This window comes from Artemia sp. Qi Xiang Cuo, chromosome 7 (assembly GCF_049724085.1).
Source record: "Artemia sp. Qi Xiang Cuo chromosome 7, ASM4972408v1, whole genome shotgun sequence".
Lineage (NCBI taxonomy): Eukaryota > Metazoa > Arthropoda > Branchiopoda > Anostraca > Artemiidae > Artemia > Artemia sp. Qi Xiang Cuo.
The window spans coordinates 23,168,719-23,176,466 of NC_142800.1; positions in this window are offsets into that span (position 1 = coordinate 23,168,719).

Here is a 7,748-nt window from a genome sequence, read left to right on the forward strand (position 1 = left end):
AGATTTTCAGGACCTAATGTGTGGAACTCTATTCCGGAAAGCATTCGGGCGGCTGAGCACCTGGGTTTATTTAAAAGTAAATTGAAAAAATATTTGTTAGGTCAACGTTCATAGTTTTTTTTTTTTTTTTTTTTTTTTTTTTTATTATTATTATTATTATTATTTATCTTTATTATTATTATTATTATTATTAAGTTTTTTTTTTTTTTTATAGTTAATCATTAATTAGTAAATGAGTTGTATGTACCCGCCCAGTCGCAAGTGCTTTTTGGTATCTTTCTTGGGGCGGGTATTGGCATATTTGTTAAATGTATTTTGATGTTAAATAAAATGAACTGAAATGAACTGAACTGGCTGTTGTAACTTATAGACAACCTTCAGGTAATTTTGAGGAGTTTATCGAACTGATTGATGAATTTTTGGGAAAGTTACGAAGTTCAAGAATACCATGTTTCATATGTGGGGATTTTATTATTGATTTAAATATGGTTGATAGAAATAGTAAGGTAAGACATTTTGTGTTAAGTTTTGGTTTTTATCCTGCAATTAACATATGCACACGAGTGACAGAAACTTCAGAGTCCATAATTGATAATATTTTTGTAAATATCAATTATTTATGCCCCACAGTAGTTATTAATAGTGCATCTGACCATTTTGGGGTTGCAATATCTGCACCTGGAATATTTGGTCCAAAAGCCAAGAATAAAAGTGTGCCAAAGGTACCTTATATGGATGGAAATGTGCTTTTGAAGTTTAAGCGGAAGCTTAAAAGTGCAGATTTTGAGTTTATTCAGGATACTGCAGGCATTGATAACAAATTTGGTAAATGGTACGAACAAATAAAATTACTATTTCAATAGTGTTTGGAGTTTAAAGAGACAAAGCAAAGATATAAGTTGCCAATTAAACCTTGGATTACAAAAGGATTACTAGCCTCAGTGGAAAAAATGCAAGTGATGTATAAAAGGTGCGCGACTAAAGGTTCAACATCTGATAAGAACAATATAAAGAATCTAATAAAAGGTTAAAAAGTCTTTTAAGAAAAGCAAAAATTGATTACAATGCACAGAAATTTAAAGATTATGAAGGAAGCCCGGCTAAAAATTGGCAACTGATTAAGTCGGTAATAAGCCCAAATAGTGAACCAATAACTCCTGGTAATTTACCGTGGGAGTCGGATATTGGTGTAGCCAATAACTTGTGTACCCAAGTTATTTCAGAAGTAGGGCTAAAAATATCGACATCTGTGGAATGTATAAATAGTGATGGTACATACCAGAATTTTCTTCCTGAAGCAAGTGATACAACCATTTATCTTCAACCAGTGAGATAGCGTGAACTTGGGGATATCTTAAAAAGTATGAAAAAATTGGAAAATGGAATGGACTTTATAACCTTTCAAATAGTTCAAAAACTTTACCCAATTATATATAGTCATCTATTGTACCTTTTTAATCAATGTTTTGAACTTGGAGTGTACCGTAATTGCTTGAAAAGTGCTTTGGTTATTCCTCTGTATAAAGGAGGTGATAAGGAAGATATGAACAACTACCGTCCGGTATCTCTACTTCCAGTGATTTCTCGTATTTTTGGGAAATTGATTTATAGACGCCTGATGGATTATTTTGAAAAAAGATGTATTTTTACTCTAGTCAACAAACTGCTCTCTACTGATGGATTATTTTGAAAAAAGATGTTTTTTTTACTCTAGTCAACAAACCGCTCTCTACTTTTTTACTCTAGTGAACAAACTGCTTGTTAATCAGAAGAAAACAATGTTCATGTTATATGGCAGAAGTGCAAATTACTATCCATGGATTGAAGAAATTGAGTTAGTAAATGGAAGTATAAAACGGACAAGTACAGTAAGGTATCTTGATGTAATGGTAGACGAATGCCTAGGTTTTAAAGATCATATTGCATTTATAAGTACTAAATTAGCCAAAAATGTTGGAACTCTGCGGAAGCTAAAAAAAAATTTCCTAAAAAGGTTATTAGAATGTTATAATTTTCTCTTATTCACCTGTATTTGTTGTAATGTCTAACGGTTTGGTCGTCGACGTTCACTAGCTATTTATATTCGCTCCGTCTGTTACAAAATAAAGCTTTAAGAGCTTTGACCTATGATTTGTCCCAGAACTCGGTAAGATCTAGGTATCATCAATTAAAAATTTTACCATTCTTTGGTTTTGTTAAATCTTATGTAAATTTTTTTTAGGTATAAATTTTTTTCTAATTTGTTACCTGCATGTTTTTTGGAACTTTATAATGAAAGGGACCATAGTTATGAAACTAGAAATGTTGAATTAGTTAGAATGCCGGTTCCAGTTACTACCAGATCTAAATTTTCTATTAGTTAAATTGGTCCTGAAGTAAGGAACAGGCTTCTTACCGTAAAAGGTAAGAAGGTTCTTGAGGAATTTCGTGCTTCTTTGCGATGTATATGTTTTAACCAGTATTGTAGACACGGATAAGGTGATTGATCTGGGAGTGAGTATATGCTTGTGAATGTTAAAAGAGAAAAATTTTCTTGTGTGTCGATTGAGGTGATTGTCGGTATATGAAAGGAAGCATGATGAATCATAGGGTATGAGTGTTGAATTCCTTTAAGTTCCCTGTAAAAAAATGTATTATATTTAGAATGCTGATTAATTGTTTAGTAGGGGTGGGGGAGGAGAGGAGGAGTCAGAGAGTATTATTTCCCCGAGGAAGTGTATTAGTGTATAAGTAGTTGAATTGTTCCTTTTTTGGGTCATCCCAAACACGTTAATATGCGTCGGGACCTATTTTGATATTGTTGGTATTATATGCAGTTTTGTTTTTTTATCATTATATGGAAATTTGTATGTTATTATTTTTGTGACCCATTTGTCAATAAAAAAAAATCAAAATTTTGAGATAGCCATTTTATTCAAAATAGTTAAATAGTCCGGAAACTATGTTTTTGAGAAAGACACTCCCCCCACAGCCATCAGGGCAATCGTTGTAAGTTATGCCCTGGGGGCATATAAGGCTTTTTTTTTATAGAAAGTGTTGTCGTAGGAACTTCAAAGAGGAATCGTTCGAATGGAAATTGAAACAGTTAGTGCCCTTGTTAATTTTCGAAAGTGATTGGAGGGCAAGTAACCTCGCTCTCGCGCCCATTATTTCCCCAAACACATCCAATCAAAATTTTGAGATGGCCATTTTGTTCAACGTAGTTAAATGTTTTAGATTGAGAATGACACCCACTCACAACCCTCAGGGCAAGGGTTGTAAGTTATGCCCTGGGGCATATAAGTTTTTTATAAAAGCTATTTAGAATAGCGATTTTATTCAACGTAGTTGAAAATTCAGAGAATTATGTCTTTTAGGATGACAACCCCCCCCCAGCCCTCGTGGCAAGGGTTGTAAGTTATGCCATGGGGGCATATAAGTTATTTTTATAGAAAATGTCGTCGTAGAAACTTCAAAAAGGGCTCATGCGATTGGAAATTCAAATGGGTAGTGCCTTTTTTAATAGCCAAAAGTGATTGGAAGGCAACTGAAACCCCTTCCACGCCCACCATTTCCCCAAACACATCCAATCAAAATTTTGAGATAGCCATTTTGTTCAAACGTGGTTGGAAGTTCTTGAAACTATATCTTTGAGCAGGACACTTCCCCCATAGTCTTCAGGGCAAGGGTTATAAGTTATACCCTGGGGGCATATATGGTTCTTAAGGAGGGAATGCTCTTATAAACTTCAGAGGGCTCATTTGATTGGAAATTGAAAGTTCTAGTTAAGTTTTAACGTTAAGAGATATCGGAGGGTAACCAGCCCTTCTCCCCCTACGCTCTTTTTTCCCAAATGCATCCGATAAAAATTTTGAGATAGCTATTTTGTTGAAAATAGTTCAAAGATCATAAAACAAAACTCCGGTGTCGATAAAACCCCCAGCGCCCAGGGGCAAGTGTTTTAAGTTATGCCCTGGGGGCATATACGGTTCTTATGGAATGAATGCTCGTATAAACTTCAAAGACGGCTCAATTGATTGGAAATTGAAAGTTCTAGTTCACTTTTCAAGAGTCAAAAGAGATTGGAGGGCACCTTGCCCCCCACGTCCTTTTTTTCTCAAACCTATCTGATAAGAACTTTGAGATAGCCATTTATTTAAAAACAGTTCAAAGACCATATAATGAAAACTCCGGGGCCGACACAGCCCCCCAGGGCCCGATGCCAGATGTTGTAAGTTATGACCTGGGGGAATATATGGTTCTTATGGAAGGGATGCTGGTAAAAACTTCAGAGAGGACTCATTTGCTTGGAAATTGAAAGTTCTAGTTCAATTTTTGAGATTCAAAAGAGATTGGAGGGATACTAGCCCCCCGCCCCTTTTTCCCGAATGCATCCGATACAAAATTTGAGGTAGCCTTTAAATTGAAGATTGTTCAGAAGTTAGATAACAAAAACTCAGGTGTCGATACAACGCCCCAGGGCCCGAGGGCAGACGTTATATGTTATGCCAGGAAAAATTCCTGTGTCGACGGAACCCGCCGGGGCCTGGAGGCAGGCATTGTAAGTAATGCTCTGGGGGCATATATGGTACTTATGGAAGGGATGCTCGTATAAACTTCTGAGAGGGGTCATTTGATTTCAAACTGAAACTCCTTGTTCACTTTTTAAGAGTCAAAAGAGATTGGAGGGCAACTAGCCTCCCCCCTCCACGCCCTAAATACATCAGATAAAAATTTTGAGATAGCCATTAAGTTAAAAATTGTTCAAAAGTCAGATAACAACAACTCAGGTGTCGACACAACTCCCAGGGCCCGGGGGCAGACCTTATAAGTTATGCCCGGGGGCATATAGCCGTTTCATTAAAATGGGGGCATTCTTACGAAAGGGATGCTCGTATAAACTTCAGAGAGGGCTCCTTTGATTGGAAATTAAAAGTTTGAGTTCTCTTTAATAGTAAAAAGAGATCCGAGGGCAAATACCCCCCCCCCCCACACCTTCTTTTTCAAAGCCATCTGATGAAAATATGATGAAATTGATGAAATTTTGATTGATGAAATTGATGAAATTTTGAAAATCTGATGAAATTTTGAGATAAACATTTGTTTAATAAAAATAGTTCAAAGGTCCGATAAGAAAAACTCCAGTGTCAATACAACCCCCCAGGGCCCGGAGGAAGGCGTTCAAAGTTATTCCCAAAAGTCATGTACGGTTTTTATGAAAGGGATGCTCGTATAAACTTCATAGAGGGCTAATTTGATTGGAAATTGAAAATTCTAGTTCATTTTTTAAGCGTCAAGAGATTTAAGTTCAACTAGCTCCCCCCAAGCCATTTTTCCCCCAAACTCATCCGCTACAAATTTTGGGAAAGCCAGTTTTTTAAAAATTGTTCAAAAAGTAGATAACAAAAATTCCGGTGTCAACACAACCCCCAGGGCCGGGGGAAAAGACGTTGTAAGTGTTGTCCTGGGGGCGTATATGGTTCTTATGAAAGGGATTCAGAGAGGGCTCATTTGATTGAAAATTGAAAGTTCTAGTTCAGTTTTTAAGAGTCAAAAGATATCCGAGGGCAACCAGCTCCCTCCCCCCACACGCCTTTTTTTCCCCAAGCCTATCCGATGAAATTTTTAAAATAGCCATTTCATTATAAATTGTTCAAAGATCAAATAAGAAAAACTGCTTTGTCGACGCAACCCCTCAGGGCCCGGAGGCAAGCGTTGTAAGTAATACTCTGGGGGCATATATGGTTTTTTGGAAGGGATGCTCGTATAAACTTCGGAAAGGGTTCATTTGAATGCAAATTGAAATTTCTCGTTCATTTCTTAAGAGTCAAAAGAGATCGGAGGGTAACTAGCCCCCCCTCCACGCCCTAAATGCATCAGATAATAATTTTGAGATAGATTTTGTGTTAAAAATAGTTCAAAGTTCAGATATAAAAAAAAATCTGGTGTTGACACTGCCCCCAGGACCCCAGCGTTGCCTATAGTAAGGGCCAATGTTTACGGCTCCAATGTTTTATTATTTATTTATTTATTATTCTTTTTCCAAAGGCACTTCATATGGAAGAGGTCGTCATAACAAATTCAAAGGGGGCTCATTCGATCAGAAATCGAGTGTTCTAGTGCCATTTTTAAGCGTCAATAGTAATTGGAAGGCAGCGAACACCCCTTCCAGGCCCACCAATTCCCCAAACACATTCAATCAAAATTTTGAGATAGCCGTTTTGTTCTACGTAGTTGATTTCCAGATAGAAAGAATGTTTTTGAGGAGGACAACCCCCCCCCCCCCAGCTCTCGGGGCAAGGGTTGGAAGTTATACCCTGGGGGCATATAAGCTTTTTATAGAAAGCTTTGTCCTAAAAATTTCAAAAACAGCTCATTCGTTCGGAAATTCAAAGGGCTAGTGCCCTTTATAATAGTCGAAAGTGATCGAAGGGCAACTGAACCCCTCTCACGCTCGCCTTTTCCCCAAACACATGCAATCAAAATTTTAAGATAGTCATTTTGTTCAGCGTAGTTGAAAATTCTGGAAATTAGGTCTTTGAGGATGACGACCCCCCCCCCACAAACCTCAGGGCAAGGATTGTTAGTTATTCCCTGGGGGCATATGAGGTTTTTATAGAAAGCATTTTCATAAAAAAATTCAAAAAGGACTCATTTGATTGGAAATTCAAATGGCCAGTGCCTTTTTTAATAGCCAAAAGGGATTGGAAGGCTACTAACACAACATACAATAGATATTACTGTAAATGAATAAATAAATCTTAAAACGAGTGAAACTTAAATTGAATATGCAAATCAAGCTGGAAACGAATAAACTTCACGACAAACAAGAGTTTGTCTCCTTCTCTCACTGTAAAAGTCTAAAACCTACTGCGTCATTGGCGCTTTACTGAAAACTATATGCGTCTTGAACAGTCTTGGAAAGTATAAACAACATCAAATTGAATATTTGATATATAATGACTGTAGTTGTTGAAAGATCCATCAGTTCAAGAATTTATTTCACTCTTATATTATTTTTATTTTCAATGCTCTAAGAACTGGAAAAGAAATAAAACAGATAGACAGTTAGAAGGCAACCACTGCTAGCAAACTTTTCAATTTTGATCCCCCTGAACATGGCTGAAAGTGCCCCCGTGGAAGCCCCGGTTAAAACGGAGGGACAGTCCTATCTATTACCTCTCCAGAAGCAGCCACGCTTGTGCAGGACCGTTCGGAAGGTAGGTGAAGAGTCACATTTCTCACTACGGTGGACCACCAGCAGGAGCTTTAAGTCAAGTATGTCAAGTAATATTTAGACTGAAAGACAAGATCTGCAGCCAGGTTATCCATATAGCGTGTATGTATTATCCCAGGAATGGATTTGAGAATCAATTTGAATTTATCAAAAGATTCTGCAGGGCCAAAAGGACATCAAAGTTTGACTTAGGGGACATAATTTGGCTCATAATTCCAAATTTAAAAAAAAATATAATCCATGAATTTTCGATAAAATTTAATTTCTTATATTTTATGGCTTTTCTACATTATTTACATAAATATGTACTAAAAGTAGACTGAAAGCTTGAACAATAATCATTATTTGTTTTTTTCATGACCAGAACATGACCAGAATATAAAGAGAATGAACAAGTGTTCAGTGCATAAATTTTAATTAAAATGGGTAATCCAAAAAGATGATTTTTCAATAAGAAAGAAAGAAAAAATTAAGTAAACCCTGAATTACAGAACGAAATGAGACACATCAAAACCATTTCTACATTTTTTCT